The sequence below is a fragment of the Atheta coriaria genome, unplaced genomic scaffold, assembly GCF_025399875.1.
Source record: "Atheta coriaria isolate IRGN ID8LTWV9N9 unplaced genomic scaffold, Caltech_Dcor_3.1 hic_scaffold_4_pilon, whole genome shotgun sequence".
Taxonomy (NCBI): Eukaryota; Metazoa; Arthropoda; class Insecta; order Coleoptera; family Staphylinidae; genus Dalotia; species Dalotia coriaria.
In genome coordinates, this window is record NW_027045446.1 from 5,379,278 (window position 1) to 5,397,859 (window position 18,582).

An 18,582-nucleotide genomic window follows, 5' to 3' on the forward strand; every position below is an offset into this window, starting at 1 on the left:
CGCACGACAGCACACGCCAAATGCATTCCAACGTTATCATAAATATTTATAAGCTCAACACAGATTTTTCATATTTTCAGATATAAAGCAAAGCAATAAAACATGATGCGGTGAGTTTAATGAGATTATTCTGCACATTTTGAGCGGAGCGTTACTCGTTTATGTGTTGACGTGAATACACTACTTATATGCTTGTCGGCGCGAATTTCCTCGACTTTCCAAGGAATTTTATAATTGTGTCATAAACTGAATGTGAAAGTCGAAGACGTTCCAGAGATATCTGCGCAAGGCGACGTATGATATCGTTTTCTGGCGGTTTCATTTAATTGTTATTTTCACGTTTTGATTGTTACGTATTATAGCCAGGATCGTGTAATTTTGAGGGAATCGTCAAGCATTTGACGACATGTAATCAACGGATCATAAACTATGGACCGAATGCTTTTCCTGCATTTTGGGATGAAATAAATGTTCAAATGCTCAAAATATAAAGAAATTTGTATGTAGGTATTACAGCTTTCCTTGATATGAAGAAGAATAAAACCCCACACAGAATAGAATAAGAGAGAATAATGCACAAAAGAATGGAGAAGGAGGTAAAAACGAAGAATTCCATTTAATTGTGGGTATCATAATCATCACCATAAAGCGTCCGCTTATTTAATCAGCGTTATCACAGTCTGTTTTTAGTAGTATGCCGAAATTTAGTTCACACATTTCAGAAACCATCATCCCACGCTGGACCTGCACATTCTTCAATCAACATAATGAAGCAAAAAAATAGAGAATAAAGTCGTGCCGCTTATTGGTGATGTTGAGCCTAAAGACAATTTAATTTCAAGTTTTCAAATTCACTCAATTCGCCTTAAATTTCTTTGCAACGTCCAAAGCTCTCCAACAAAATAAAAGTGTTTCAAATAATATTCCAAACGTGTAGGTAGAGATTTAAAATTAGTTGCCGAAACATAAAATTTGGTACACTTTGTTTGAGTAAACTAAATGTGCTCAACCCTGTTTTGACTCGTTCGACGTTTTGGAAAGACGATATGAGGATACAAAAATTACCTATAATAACAGATGATTACTACTCTAGTGCTAATCTAATGTCCATGGGATGTTGGCGCTCGGCCCGAAATTGAACTTTTAATATTGTTAATACACAGCTGCCCGAGTGGCTCTGCTAATGTTACCCCACGACTCGCTCGAATGACCCTAGCGCGTCTACAAATTAAATGTGGAGCTCATGTCTATTATTTTAGGTACTTTAACCCATACCTGCGTGGTATTTTCGAAAATTACTGAAAGTGTTTAATTTTATTCTGTTTACATGTGGAATTTTTGGGTTTGAGTAAAATTTTATGAACGTGTTCACTAAAATGTGTTCTAGTGCCTTAATTTTAAAATTCTCGGTAAGGGTTTTTACGCTTTAATTTCCGATTAGTGCTTGATTAGTTCTGACACACTTCTGCTGATACTGTTGATAATTTAACGTTAAAAATGTGCGAATAGTAAATTACCCCCCAAAGCGTTTAGAGTGACAGCAAAATTTATCTGCAGGTAATGTGCAACAATTGAACGACAATGCGAAGGATATTTGTTATTGCGAGTGTACAAAGACCACCTGAGCGAGCGTCCAGTCAGCCAACAAAAGATTTTTCATCGACATTTAACTTTCCTCTCTTTTTGCTCATTTTTCCTGACCTTTTTAAAAACTTCAATCGGCTATGAGCAATGTGTTCACATCTTTGGTATGCGTTCGCCTGGTTCATTCATTCAAAACCCGCCGAATGTGCAATTTGACATGCCTACGAATACTTTCGCTACGCATTTCGGAGACCCACCGCCTGGTCGTGCGACATGCATTAACACCACGCCGACCTCCACAAATGTGCCGTTAAAACCCATCGCACAAGGAGCCCCTTTGTTGCGCACGACGAAAACTCCGAAGCGTTTATGCGATTAAAATTTCCAAAAATCACAACCAGTAAAAATCGCGTTCAATAGGCCACTAGTGCCACCCTAGATGAACAGAAAAACTTAACAAACCCATCTGAAATTAGTGCGTATAAAATTCGGTCACGGTTTTCAAAAGATTCCAGAAATATTTCTGGGTATCTTCAAAGAACCAGCGACTTGCTAGGCACGACTGACAATTTTCGTTTCCAGTTTCAACCTGCATGAGGTACATGTTGATTAAATCAAAATATTTTCCATTAATTACGTACACACCACGCTGGTGAAGACAACAAGATCAAAGACTTCATGACCTTGTGATGAGCTTTTATTTGGTTTTCGTTTTCGTTTGCACCGTACCATGTATAGCACATAATCTCTAGCACCGCCGCTGCCTATTCGTTAATTAGTGATCGTAATCTAAACATAATTACTTAATTTGACGCCGCCGAGCCACTGATGTGCATGTGCGTGGATGGAAGACCTCTCCATCTTTGACTAATGACATTATCTAACCTGGCCACATTCATCTTGCATTCGATTCTAGCCCGCGTCGCTTTGGAAACGCACCGAACAAAAGTAATGAAAGTGAAGAGAAATGAGCGACAGATAAAGGCATGCTCAGCCGAGCGAAATATCTAAGGTTTGGAGACGCGCGCTGCCATTCAAAAGCTCCAGATGATTTTGACAATTTAACAAATTACTTGCCGAGAATAATCACAATCATCATTTAGAGATAAACAAAACCTTCCAAAGGTAGGAAGATATTTGTATCAGATTTATTAGCTTTATCTTTATTAATGAAGATTTCAAAATGTGAGTTTTAAATTGCTCCAAGTTTGCATGACTGAAGAACATTCAAAAATTATTCGGTTTAACAAACGATTCTTGTATTCCGACGAACATGAACAACTTGTAGCACTTGTAGCATCAAGGCAATAGTCGTTAAAGATGATTTACGTGTCGTTGATTGGTGGGCTACCTTTTATACTCATCTTAGCTTCCAATTTGCTTGTTCTTTCTTTTATTCCAATGTAATATATTCAAAAATATGTGTTACAATGACTCCAGCATCTTTGGGTAGTAGTATTTCGTACACGGTGTGTGGTTGAGGCCGTTTTGATATCTGCGCCCTGGCATAAATTACACAATAAGCAGCTCGTTGCCGACCATTACGATTACGACCGATTGGGAGCAATAAACAAATTCGCATGCATTAATAAATTCATGCGAGGGCCGCACGCTGGGCAGCGGCATATGCGGAACATGGCGGCATGAATAATTTCCACATAATTCTTTTTTATATTTTTGGAGCGCTTCCCAAAAGCAGCATGTCGGTAGTTTCTTTCGGCAAAACATCAACGTGGATCTCGTACATTTAAAATTCACCTGACATCGACACTTGTTCGATTCTACATTATTACGAGCTTTAATTTTTGTTGGTGACGTCGGCATGGCAAGAGGGTCGGTCCCCGCCTAAAAGTCCCATGCTTGCCTTTACCTGACGTTTCTTGACTCGTTCAAATATTTAACCTGTCCGCTCTTGGCACCAAAACTTCGAACTAGCAAGTTTCTTGTGCGGTGCGTTCACATCTAACTTGTTCCTTGGATCCCGTGTCACATAAGACTCTGGCCCGGGATGCATAGATGACTTGGATGACTGAAGCGTCAAATAAGATGAGGCGCGGTGCGTCGCCGTTTGGTAATCGGACACTTTAAACACTTGTTCTTGAAGTCGGTGACATTTATTGCCGTGGCGACCGCAGAGCCCGCGAGTGTACGCGTTTATGGCGCGCGCACAGGCCCATAATAAATATATTTATTGTGCATTATAAAATTTATATGAATGTGTGCGGATGGCAGTAAATTACGCCTCGTGGGGTGAGGCGACGAAGAGGATCGCGCAAGGAACGTCTTGGGTTCCACATGAGTGACGGATCAAATTGTCCACACGAAAAGTCCACACACGGTATGTTATTAATACCACAAACAAAACACTGGCGTAGATTACCAACAAGAATACGACATTCAGCTGTGGAATTCAAGGAGGTATGACTTCAAAGAGTCAGTCTTCACTTCAAAAATAAACGAATTATTTTGCTAAAAAGGTGTTTCGTTGATCATTAGACGAAATAAAAAGTAGGAACGCAGATTATAACTTTCAGAATTTCTCATATTGCACAAAAACAACTCCAATTAGAGTAATATCATATATAAAACATTGATAGTCTTAAAAAAGAAGAAGCTAAGTCGAAAGTCTTCAAGATGTTGTATGCATCGAACAAGCACATGAAACATACGTGCGTTTACGGCGTACACAAATTATTGTAAAATAATATATTTCCACTTTCTTCATGTTACACGCGGCGTTTATTTTCGACGCTTTTTCACGCGCGGCCTGGCAGTGTCGCGACAGCCGCGTCGAATCGAAAACCCGACATAAAGTATAAAGTTTCAAAGCACTGCCAAAGGAGCAGACACAAGGAATATAAACTTAACAAAACCCCACACTTTGACAACCTGAACGATGAAACAAGACAAAACGACGCGACAACACAAAAAAGCAAAATAACACGCAAAGACAAAACAAGTAACGCAGAGTACTTGTGATTTGTATGAGTATGCACTGAGATTTTCTTTGATTTTTGTTCAAGGGTATCAAATTAATCTTATGTTTGCAGAAAAACACAGAAGAAAGAAATCATAATGAATTTCGTCGAATAATTAAGTTTTTCTTGTCACTTTGATATTTTGGCAGGCGTGGAAAAAAAGATCTAATGATATTTTAAATGAGACGACGGATCAAAGCAAGAGATCACAAAAAATAACCAAAATTGAACAGTGCTGTAGAAAAAAAAACTAGGTACAAAAAAGTGATGCGTATTATTAAATATAAATTATTTATACATTTATGTCAAAGTCGAGACGTGTGTCAAGATCTGGACGGTTCATCAAATGCTAGACGATAAAAGAAGCACAACTTATAATTTGCATCTGATTTATAGAAAAGAAAAAAAAACAATGAATTAGGTAATAAGTAGGAGTATAAATAGCAGTTTTCAAAGTTGTGCAAAACAAAATCATTGGATTGGATAGTTTAATTACCTAATTCGGAGCGTTAATTAACCACCCAAGTCGAGTTTAACCCCATTTAAGGTAATTAAGTATAAAATATTCGACATATTTCCTACCGCGCGCAACGTATGCACGAGAACGATTTCGAAATTAACTCGCCCATTAATTTTTGCCCTGCATACTGAGAGTTGAATTCAAATGTACATAGTGTAGTTCCATTCTAATATATTTGAAAATTAATGCAACATCTTGTCTATGTTTGCCTGTTAACCCATTTTTAGGCGCCCTTTTAATTCATGCAGGTTCCGAAATAAGGTTTTTCGTAGGGCAATGTAAACAACCAAAGCGTTTCGAATATTAGAACATTAAATTCTCGATTTTGGACGTTTTTACAGAATCCCGTGCGTTGGCCCAATGTAAACATAACCGTTCTGGAAAATTTATCGCTTTCGATGGACGCGTTAAATAATAGAATATGAAATTTAAACAATAAATTCCTTTCGGGCAGTAAAATTTTAATTTTTAGTTTTTGAGCGCGGAATAAAATCATGAAATCTTCTCAGGGGGTCCACCCAGGTCGATATGATACCTTTCCTATGACGTCTTTGAATCTAAAACTGTCCAACTGTACAAATGTAGTGTGTGAAGTTGAGGTTGGTATGTTTAGAGGTTGGACGGCGTAGGGGGTCCGGCATTCTCCATTTTTACATGATTTTCTCTAGTCGGTCATCACACATCCAACACTACGGACAGATCCGAGATGGACGCGGACAAAGGCGGCCCTGCCTTGCTCATGCCCATGCTGTCCATGCCATTATGTCTATTATACTGTCGCTTATTTATAATGCGTAGTGCTAACTATAGATTATGTGTCATGGCGCAAAGTCGGGTCCCAGCGGCAACCCTTACGCGCGGGTTCTCGGCAAAAATGTACGACCCACTGTACCTACCGATGGCTGGCCGGCGAGTTATATTTTACTCGTTTCAGCAGTATTTTACTAGTTTCAGTTAGCCCGGGTAGGTTTGATTAACGATCCGGGCCCGTCGTTATAGCGGTGATATTTATCCGTCTTTTGTGTGCGTCGGCGTGACTCCCAGGATGAGGACCAGTAGTGGTGAAGAGTTGGGATGCGGGTCGACGGATCGACGCATCCACGCGGCAGGAACCGCTGGGATTTCTATTGCGCCAGCATGGGGGAGAAATATTGTGAGCGAAAAGTCAAAGTCACCACAGGAGAATGGAACCGCGACGAGACATAGAATGTGCTTTCACGGAATCTATTACCTGCGCTATAATAAAATCAAAAACAATTAGAAACTGCGAATACCTCAAAGTTAATTAAGACATCAATAAAATGACCTGAATGTTTATATAATGGTAAACATTCCAAATAACTTTATAACCCAAACTGAAAACTAATCCAAAATGTGTATGTAAAAAATGTGCAGAATTTTTAATAAATTTACATCAATTTATACCAACTAAAAAATAAGCTGTGAAACAAATTCCATCATTATACGAGTATGCCTTGGTGTGTTTGGCAATGCGTACACGAAAATAATAAAGTGTTGAGTTTAACGGCGGTATCAAATTTTTATTTATTTTTATGTCTTTTTTCGTCATTAGATCAAATCTTTAGTGCGAGGCTTGTGCATGCAACGGAGTATATTTAATACAGTCGGGATTATGTTACACGAACGGGTTTGAAGCGTATCGTTACACATAGTGACGCCTAAATTAAGACAAATTAATGAATCCCAATTAAGAGTTCTCGGCGAGCAAAAAATTCTCGTCACGACAAAAGTAAGTACCTATGTATGCAACAAAAGCATGGCATAAAATTGCACCAAAGTAACGCCGTTGATAATGAATGACTTCAAAGTGAGCACTAAGTGCTGAGTAAAATATGCGAGTGGTGCATCTTCATTATGCATTTTCTCCGATTGTTCCCATTCCGTGTTCGCGATAGTTCATCATTTTCGAGCACTGTGTTTATCGCTGTGCGAGCGTTTAATTTCCTCGGCGCGATCGCCGGCGCGAATAAAATAACGAGGCATAAATGAAGAGATCAACAGATACTGCCATTACCCACAATTGCAACTACTTATTTACTTCTAGTTTATTTCGCGTCGTCTTGTTGCACTCAAGCGGTGCGCGGCGCACAACAATACATTCTTCTTCGGCATTGTTGGTCGGTGCATGGAGCGCGTAACGCCACTTGATGCGAAATTTATCTGCGAGCACAATTATGCCGGCACGGAGTGAAAAACGCATAAAAAGCGGGCCGAGAGCCAGTGAACATTTTCACAGTGCGCAAAAAGCATCACTTCACAGCCCGACGATAGTCGAGCTTTCTTCTGTTTAACATGTAACTGTTTGCAATGTGTTCCATTAGCGTCGGTTTCGTCGCAGTCCACGGCGATAGTAACGTACAGAATTATATTATGCACAGCATTGAATGTATCAATAGCACATTGCACATTCGCGAAACATTTAACTGTTTAACATTTTACATTTTCCACCGTCTAAAGTTTGCAATGCTGAAGAAACTGTTAGATACTGGCCCAGGCTGCCAGACAAGGTAACTTTTAATAATAGCTAATAACTTGTTTTTAGTTACGAGCACGTATAACAATGGAGGTCTGCTTCACGCTGGAAAGCAAGGAAGTAGCACGTTCAGAACGCATACTGTGTGCAGATTTCCATTTTTCTCTATGCAAGTGAACCAGAAGCAGAATCCGGCAAGAGTGCAATGTGAATTTATTTGGTTTCGTTTGCATGCACGATTTAAATACGCAGAATTCAATATTATCAGTATACGATTATCAAGGTCAAGAAGGACTTTATTCTAAAACAGAAGTATCTAACATCTCCTCGACCAAGTGTGGAATCTGGAATAACCCAAAGAACTTCCTGAAATGTCATGGACTAAAATTGATTTTGTAAAAATAAATCAATGTTGTGTTTTTATTTAATGTTACTCTCGTTTAATTTCATAGTTACTGGCAACAGCTTCAGAAATGACATTCCCCTCCAGATTCCGGATGTCCGAAAAGTTTTGATAATCAAACTTTTCCAGGTCCAGTTTTAATGTCCTCACCAGTCTAACGAGGATGCCTCATATAGCACCGAAACGAATAAAGATAGAAAGATGAAATGATGCTGGCGCGTAGAATAGAACGAAATGAAAAGGAAAGGAAACATTAGGTGTGGGTGTAGGGTGTCTGGAGCAAACACGCGCGCCGAGATAAAAGATAAAAGTAATTTTGCGGGTCTGACAGCCTTAATTACGTAAAATATATCCTGGTCCAGTGTGTAAAAACGTAATAAAAGTTAGCGCCCGGCACGGATGTGGACACACCAGAAAGGATTCGTAATGCGTGCTCACGCGAAAATAAAATAAAACGAAACTGGACGCCATTTGCGCCACTACAACATTTTACAGTCATCAATGATTATGTTGAACATTTTTAAGGAAATATAAGCTCTAGCATAGCTAACAGAATTGTTAAAATAATTAATATATTATTTTCATACTTAAATAGGTACATAAGTTGCATTAGTTCTGCGATTTATTCACCGTTTGTTGAACTAGTACCAGCTGGGTAGCAGCATTCGGGATTTGTTGCACAAGTCCATAATAACAACAATTTCTATTATAATCATCTCCTCCTGCAAACTCACTGCGCACAAAAACTAAATTTACATTACGAGCAAACTACACACTCCACGACCAACACCACTTGTCTATAACTATGCATAGAAGTGTAAAATGTATTGTTTTTTTTAAGTTCGTTTTTAGTTCAATATTACTGCCTACTACATGAGTTGGTATGTAAAGACGCAGTACATAACAATGCGAGCTGTAACGGTGCCTCGTACCGTGATGTGTTATTATAAATAATAATCGACGCGCGGTTCAACGCTGCTTCAGTGTGACGACAATAAAATTAGCTCACGTGCTTCCTCAATCAAACACGCCACACTCACCAGCGTGTTGGGACTATTAGACCAAACTGTCCAAGAAATCCGAAACAAGAACACTTGCTGCAGACACAACGAAGCTATCGAAGAGAGAAAAAGAAAAAAAGAGAAAAAGAGTTTTTGTTGCGGTGTCATAGAAATTATTGAAATTGCTTACGGAATAATATAAAATGTGATTTAAAAAATAAATTGCTTTCGAAATTCATGCAACTTCATGCTGGTAGTTTGGTCGACCATTCTAAATATTATAATTCGATTTGATTTGATTTAAATTGAGACAAATATTTTGAAAATTTAATTTATTTAACAGTTTGTAAATTTTTCATTCCGTGCCCTATAGAAAACTTGATAATTTATCGGAATATAATTGAATGGACGATAATTTTACTGTCTTATTTATTTTGTTAAGTGAAATAAGTTCATGTAACTGCATAACATAATGTGCTTTATTTAATACACATTGACCTCAATATTTTATCATTATATTTATTGAATTTGTGTCGTTGTAGGCATAGCTACAAATACCAAACCTAAATTGCCATATTTGAATTCATGGTAAATGTAGGATATCAAATTGAAGGATAAAGTAATCCTACACAATTTTTGGTTTCTAGGTTAATAAATAATAAAAAAAAATCAATAAAATTGTTTTGTTTAAATAAAATTGAATGTGTAGATATTATTTAGTTTAAACCTATCTCTTTAATAATAAACTACTAGAATATATATGAAGGTAAACATTCGATTATTTACCTCGATAAACAACTATTTGCATTCGCTGTTTGCTACCGCGGTTTTCCAACTATGGATACTTAATAGATTTCATGCTGATATTTATATCAAAGCGGGAAGTTTGTTTGTACTTCGACTACGAGCTCGAAATGGTTACGAGTATTTATATTTCGAGCAGCGGCGCCTATAGAAATCAAACATGACGACGTATCCCAAACGACCACAATGACCACATCGCGTTCTACGTTAATACCAACCTCAAATACCCCGAACTGTTCCTCCTGCTTAGCTCCGATTGCATTTTTCACATCTATGCCATTTTAAATGTTATGTTATTATTTGTATATAAGATTTTCTTTTCTTCGCGCCACAAATCGTGTTTTCTTTACGTTTTGTGCCTCTGAATGGCCCTACCGGGGCGTTGAATTATTGCGTTTTTGAATTGTTATAAAACCAAACATTCGACAATATTTTGACATGATTGTACTGTGTGCATTGACTACCTGTTACCTGTTCGGTGTGCGAAAATCTCGGCCAAAAGGCGTTCGATGAGTGGAGAACAAATTTGCAGACGCCACCACGAATAAACTCACAAAATTATGTCGAAATGTTTTATTTGTTCAGGCACAATCCGGTGTTTACCCAGGCATACTTCAAGGCATTGTTTGGCAGTCATTGAAAACTGATATGCACCAGCGATGCGCTGAGAACGCAGCAATAAAGAAATTTGTCAGAAATTTAGCAGCAATTGTGTGCTCATCAAGATGCGAACACGTATCTGGTTCTAGAGTCTCATCAAACAAATGTGACCCCCAACACGTTCATATTTCACCTTATTTGTTCATCTGTTCATCTGTCAATTCAATTCTTAAATTTTAACCTGAAGAAAAAAAAAACATTAAACAGAAGCTTAAAAAGCGTCACAGACAGATGGAACACTTTAAAAACTAAGATACATATTTGAGATAGAGATTTATGCGAATACAGATTTACCTGTCAAAGCATCTTTTGTCCACTACTTCAGCGTCTTAAGTTGAATCACCAACGTTTACCATTTTTAGAAGCTCCAGACATGATTTTATCTTACAATTCGTGTGGCAAACCAAATGAAAATTTAATTCCACTTCCCACTTGTGGTTTTGTAACTCATTTTGCATGATGAAAATTTCTGGACGCTTAATAGGAAAGATTCCATCTCAGCACATTAAAGTTCATTTAAACTATTTAACTTTTAAAGTTGGAATAAAAAGTTTTTTGAATCCAGAGTGTTTCAGTTTCAATTTTGATAGTAAATAAAATTTTAGTAATTTTATGTTTTAAAATATGATTGACTTCTTAGATTTATTGATTAATTATTTTTGTGAATTTTCAATTAACCTTCTAATTAAATTTAAAAAAAATCAAGATCACCCAGTGTATCCCGAAAAACTTGCTGAAAACTCTTCTACATTTCATGGTTTACACTCGAGAGTCTGCTTGAAAGTCCCGATTCGTCCCTGTAAGTCTTACCTACCCTCTTCCAAGCATTTTATTCCGGGAACAAAGCAGTATTAAACTTTTTACCTTCAGTCACTGCTCAGTGGCTGCCGACGCCAGACACGAGTAACTGTGCGAGTTTTCTTCGTTTTTCCCTCTTAGCATTTCCGCGGCCATTCATTCCGGCATTATCCCGCCACCAAAACAAAACGTTCACGCCACTATTTCAACATACTCCTAGTTCTTGGCTGGGCAAGTCCAAAAGTTTCAATTTAAATCAAGTGATGCTCCACTGCCACCTCATACCTGCTGAAAGGAAGCCAAGACTAGTCCAGGAACTGGTGTAAAGCGATTTTAATAGTCTTATACCAACCAACTCGGAGTAACATCACTTCCAAGTCGACTCATAAAGAGTGGAAAACTGTTGAAGAGCAGGAAATTGGCAAAACTGATAGGAAGTCTTACTTCGTCTAACTAGCGCAAGGAAACGAGTAGAAATTCGAACACGAACTAATTTTAAATTACTAATTAAAGATTTCTAGGATATCTTCATAAATCTGACATCTACTATGCACAAAACTTTAAATAAATTACTCCGACAATTGGTTTTAATTAAAACTTAACATGCAAAAAACATTCTTTTTTTTTTCAAGTTTCTTCTTTGGAAGTTGTCAATTAATTTGATTGCTTCTTATGGTAGGCGACGACTTGTTAAAAAATTTAAGACTTCAACAAATCAATTTCACAAATGATTGAATGCTAAGTAGCGACAAAAGCGTTTTTAATCGCTTCTAATGTTTCTCATTTAAAACACAAACGGGACTTATTTTATATGTTTCAACGTTTGCAATCAGTTCCAAGTGTAATAGGAATATGTAAAACACCAAATTCCGCGTCTGCGTTAATTTAGTTGTTGGTCGATACATAATTTAGCTCGACCGTGAATAACTTAATAGCCTTAGACAAAATTTCGAAATATTTCGTCCATTAATAAACTAAGATTAGCTGATGCTACCAGCGTACAAGGCATGTAATTTTTAAAACTTCATATTACACCACGTCAAGTTTTCCATCCAAGCAGGATTTCAACATAACAAGGAAAAAATTACAAAAAAGTGGTCTTGCATTCTCCATTAGTCAATGCATCGATCTCCCTATAGATGAACGGAATTTATAAGACGTCTTAAAATCGGTACTCAATCGCATGATAAAAACGCAACGCGAGGACAAAACCTCCGAATAGTCCGAATTATTCACGCTGATTTTATGTAAGGTTCATGTGAAAAGGCACGCTGCAGGAAAAAAAGCTCTCGGTCGATTACTTTGACGCTGCCTTGATTATTTCTCACGTATTGTTGCTGTGTCGAAGAATCGAAGAATGCATCAGAAAATCGAAGCATAAAGACTGTAAAGAGAATAACAGTAACATCAAACTACAAGGATCAAAGCCTATCAAACACAGGCTGCTCGTGTCTAAAATCGTGACTCTGGAACTGAGAACTAACGGAAGCGATGATTAATTGAAAAAGTATTTTATCATATCAAAACTTGCATCATAAATTACAATGTACTTAAATATTAAAGTGAGCATGAATTCAGATGAATATAAAAAAGAAAATCTGCAAGTATTTTTGGATAGTGACAATTTTAGATTAATTCTTCAAGGGATTTAAGTGGGAACCAGAATGGAACGAAAGGGAATCGACAAACCTTTGGGTAGGCAAACATGTCGAAGGAGCACATGTGTTAACATTCCCACCGTGTTCCCACAACCACTTAGTTGACAAGATTTTCATCTTAGGACCATGTGGTATTTACTACTGAATGTTATCCAGAATATCAACAATGGATTTTGGAAACACACAAAGTACATATTTTTATTTTGTTTAATCACATCTCTAAACACTTTTTTTTTCAAATTTTTATCAACAAATTGTAATTTATTTATGTCTTTCTTGAAATAAGTAACATTTTTAAATTTAATTATTTTTACTAAACATTTTTATGGAATTTCAACGATTTTGTTTAAAAATTCTAACCTTATTTTTAATAAAATAAAATGTTTGTTCCTACCCTTTTGCCTTAAGTTAGTTGATGTTGACTTAAGTCACTGAATGAACTCAAGTTCATCATTTAACGATCGTTTAAGTTTTATTCGAGCACGTCGTCAAGTGTTCGATCGATGGGCTCCAACTTGATAGATCTCAAAAAAGAGTTCATTATGTAGATATTTATATGGTAATTTGTTCGATGAATACAAAACCACTCGTCGTGGTCAGAAACGAACCCACTGCTCTTCGGACAGGCAAACAAATAAGTGTTAAGTGGACAGACAACGCACCGCGTTCGACTTGTCGCCGTTTGTTTTCCTTCAATTTACATTAATATCTCGTTCGATTCAACAGCACACCGAGTGTGATCAAAAACTGGCCCACACAAGAAAAAAATCTAGCGTAAAACGCAATAATCACCAATTTCCCGTCGCCATTATAAACGTCCCGCAGACTTGACACTTAAATATGTAAAAGACGTGCAATTTTACCATTTAATACATCATTAAAAACATTTACGTGTTTCTGTAGCAACTTGGCTCAGTTTCGGTTTTGTTCTTCGCTTTAATCGACACTTGGTGGTGGACATTGACGCGCCGGATAGTTTATTCAACACACGCTCGATTTTTATTACCTATAATGAAGCAATAAAGGCGCAGATTGATTTTCTCAATGTATGCATGCATAATATGATGTTGTTTGAAGAGATACATAACATTACCTCACTTCTCGCGCTCTACGAGGCGACTTTCGATATTGAACTTTAAGTTACTCACATTGGATGTGAGACGAGACGGATTGAAACTTTAAATAACGTCTACCTATAACGGCCTATCGATAGACTGAGTTCAATGCTGTCAGATATCTTTAATCTTTAAACACCTATTTTGGTACTGGGCTGCTATCTGCAGGTATTTTACACGAAGATGAGTTTATGGGATTGCATCTTAAATCCGTAAAAAGTCTTTAAATGTAAATATTTTTCAATCTTAGATTGATGCGTATTTAATGACTAGAATTACAACTTCATTAAAGTGTCGGAATTTCTTGTCAAAAATAATGGAAAATTTTTGGTGTGAAAACTGTTGCTGTTTGTGCTTGTTAATTCCGATAATACGCGATGTCTCACTTTGTGTTGTGTAATTGAGACATAAAAATTACTGTCTTTTGTTGAATTCCCTGGAACGAGACGCTCGACAATTCGCCGGCGGTTTGAAACTTAATTTGATATATACGTTTTAAATTAAGCTCGGCCGTGCGTCGCATTGCTCGACATCGCCACCACTCGTGAATGTCTCCCCGCACGTCTAAATTAAGTCGTCTGCACATAGCGCTGCTCAAATGTCGATGTCCAACTTAACTTGGATCCCGTTGAATACCCACATTGACTCAAACTGTGTGCACTTGGGTCGGTTTAAAACTCCGCTGGAAAAACATGAAATTCCCACCCGATTCCACCCAATTTGGAGAAGCGCATGGACGCGCTCTTTACCGAGGTCTCAATTGCATTACAAATTGTCGCAGTGACGGTCGACGCGGCCGAGTAAATAAAAACCGGGGCGATTATGAAGTCGTTAAACTTCGACCCTGTGGACACGCTTCCGACGCGCCACAAATTGGACGTATTGTTTGAGAACCGAGCGCTTCTAGGAAACTTACCCTTTTTTGTCGCACTGCTATGTGCGGACCTTGTCGATTACCAATTACCAATTAAAACATTCACCACGCTTCGGAGGGACTTCTCAACCGCGTCGTCAAACCATCCTTTTTGTGGCTTTATTTGAAAGAGTTTAACAGTCGTTTGTCCACATTGACTTCGGTTTCCGACGTCGAGTTTCATTACTAACCAAATTGGGACATGGGGACAGTTCGAGTACATCGTGGAGACAAATAAAGTTGTTAAGTGCACACTTCTTTGAACATTGACACACAACCAACTTTTATTTACCATTTTCTCGCATTCCGTACCTCTGCTTCTCAGCTCAATCATTTACTGAAATTCAAAAATTATAGTTAATCAGAAAATCAACCTATTAAATGAGTCGCTTGGAATTTCATATGAGACACATTAATTAATTATATTTTTCTAAAATTTAATAACTGCCATTAAAACGTTTCCAAACTTGGAGATTGAGAACCGGTCACCTAAGTCCGTGAAGTATACGTATGAGATAAAAGTGGTGACATTTTCGTGCGGTATTTTAATTATTTCTAGCATATTAAATAGCATTAACAGGCTGTCTTCATTATATCTTTATAACTTAATTTAAACGAAGCTTCCTCGCCTCGTAATATCTTGCTAAATGAACAAAATCCATAAATGAGAACTGTTTGAGAATATTAATTATTTACGATTTAAAATTTTACAGTCCCGATTTTAATACGTTTTATTTCGAGTATTTAACTCCATCTTCTGTTGGCGTTTTACGATGAGCGCCAGTGTTGAATGTTTACTGCTTTGATAAAACAAGCAATTTCTTTCCGTCTGAATTCGATATTGTTTCAGTATCAAGTGTAACAAAATGGCCGACGTCCACTTCTGCTCGTGCGTCTACCGTTTTACGATGTCATATAAGCAAACGGTTTATTGTATCGTAAATTATACACTTATCCAGGCCGGCGCGGTTGCGATTGCTAGCATTAATAAAAAATGGAAGGAACGAAATTAACTTGAGAATACAAAGCGCATCTTCGGCCCCTGAAAGTAGGTAAGCAACAAAGACGCACAATTTCATTAAATTATAAATTGAGCAATATAGTGGGATCAATTTAGACGCGGAATGAGAGGTCGGAACAATTTACATATAGGAAGCATCCCAATTTAAATATTAATTTGTTGTTATTAATCCAAGCGTGAGCGGTGTCGATCATTATTTCGACGATTATGACGAAACGCCGACACTGTGAATCACATTTATATTCAAATTCACAGCTTTTAATAATAGTAATAATACTTTTCTATCGGATCCACCGAGGTGAAGGCTAAGTCAAAGTCAACGTTACCATTAATTCGAAACGAAGCTATTAAGCGTCGGCGACGCGCCGAGTTTTCGTGTTAATGTCTTGTCAATCATTTGCATTTTGATCGGGCGCTTATTAATTGCCGATATTCAACGCGACTGATTGGTATCTTTCACCAAGAGTGTCACTGAGTAACCCAACCGTCAAGCAGATCTCTTAATTGGTGGAGAAAAATTGTGATAAATTTTTATTTCTAATGACCCGTCGTTGATCCTTCTAACATTGCCCATCTTAGATGACTCTATCCGTTTTATCACGATGTAAATGTATTAATTTCAATTTTACGAGTGTTTTATGTGAGGTCGTGGCTTGGAATTGAGTTGAGAATGGAATTGAGTCGTGCCCGTAGAATGGATGGTAATAGATCATAGGATTTTTGGTGGGATCATTAGTCGGTCACCTGCTGGTATCACGGATGCGTCCTGCCGGCCGGCAGCTTCGGCCCGTCGAAAGCGTCCCATCTTCTCATCCGTGGAGCTAGGCACGAGGGAACATGGCAGTGGCATCGCTATCGGAATGGTGGCGATACGTGAGCGCGCCGGCTCCGGCGCTTGATTGAGATAAATGGTTCGAGCGCGCAAAAAGAACTGTCATGTCATGCTCACTGGTTTCGAAAACGTTAACTTGTTCCTCAATGTGAACAAGCCAGCAGCAGCTATTCCAGAATCAGGTTGATGGTACTCATTTTTTAAAGTGATTATTACGTTTCGCATTATCACAATAAAAACAGAAAAAAATATAAACGCTAAAAGTTGATTAGTTCCTAAACCATTTAGAAAAGTATATTTTTCTTTGTTCTCAAATGTGTTCTAGTTTTCCCTGGAGACATCTCCTTGTAATACCAGGAAGACAGTTAGACAGTTGATCTCGGAATTGGAAAACGTCGCATTCCCTGCTTTCAGCCACTGAGAAGACAACAACCCTCTTGAAACAACAGAAAAAGAGCAATATGCTGCTTGAATGCACAAAGAATTTATTTAAATTGTCAATGATCTTCTGACATACAAACGAATTTAGCACAAAGCGCAATAAAACACAGAAAAATAGTGTTTTAGCACTCAACAAGTAATTAAAAAACATTAATTGCAGCGTTAATTCAGCATTAAATAATTCCCTTTTCGTTCGTTAAAGTATTTAATTGTGTTTTACATTTTAGGAGTTACAAGTTTCTCCACAGGTTCAACTCTTTGTTTTACATGTTTAATGTCGGCATCATGTGCGACCTTTAATACTCTCACTTCATATTCAGCTCGCATGTCAAGCTCTTCGCAGCTTTATGGCTGTACGTTGAACACTAATGCGAGTTGACACTCTTCGCCGTCGCCATCATCACAACCCGCCATCGTGTGTGCACAATACGCCCGTTGGCGACCTTATTTCATGTGGTTTTTGCCGCTTCGTCGCGCGCATTCGCAAATGCCGTCTGATTTTTGCGCATATACTTCAACGCTTGCTCGTCGCAACTCGACACATGATGGCACTCGCGTGTTGGTGGTAGTGCTAATGTTTAATGTTAATTTCTACGTGCATTGTGCCGGTCGCGCGACTTTGCTTTCCAGTCGCATGCGTTATTTTATCGAATAATTTATAAGTAATTTATGTGTAGCCGTGTGCATAATGCATGCGCGACAAAACTGAAAAGCTGGAATTTGCTAATTAGCAGCATGTAGTCGCGGCGAATTTGTTGCATTATTTAGTGATTATAATCGTATTATTAATGGTATTGTTTATTATTTCGAGTCTGAATATGAGAAAAACTTTTGCGTCGCTAAAATTATGTCATTTTGGTATCGTAATGCAAGTTGTGCATGTAAAACGGAATTATCTGCGGATAATAACAGTCTAGGTGTCTTGAAAGGTGTCATTAAGTGCTTGTGTAAATGATAATTATAAGAAGGAAACATTATGAGTATATGAAACTCATGAAGGTAAAACATAAATTATGTGCATGATATAATTATTAATCAAATATTTTTCAATTCTTTTACGTTTTTCTCATAATTGAATTCCTACCTACTGAATTGCATCTTCCAGAATACTTCATTACGCCAGGCTGATCAATGATTCAGTATCATTTTTCTTAGAAAAGTAGCGCAGCATCGGTTTGTGCAAGGTGTTGCGCTTCCGAGTAATTCCTTAAATAAATAATCGAAATTATTCGGCGACGCGCGCGATCGAATCGAATCAATTGTCATTACCGTCGTTTGCGGCGAACAAAAGATCACTTCCTCCCAAGATATTTATTAATTCCCAATCGTATTTGTAAAAACTATGCGCCTCGCCGCCGCG

At 37.7% G+C, this 18,582-nt stretch overlaps 1 long non-coding RNA gene across 1 annotated transcript in view; it reads right to left on the reverse strand.

Moving 5' to 3' along the window:
- LOC135790382 (uncharacterized) overlaps nucleotides 1-15,259 on the reverse strand; it is a 40,291-nt gene extending 25,032 nt beyond the window's left edge. Inside the window, exon 1 of the long non-coding RNA XR_010547741.1 lies at nucleotides 14,932-15,259. This is a non-coding gene — a long non-coding RNA (uncharacterized lncRNA). The remainder of the gene's footprint in view (nucleotides 1-14,931) is intronic.
- Nucleotides 15,260-18,582: the final 3,323 nt, after the last annotated feature.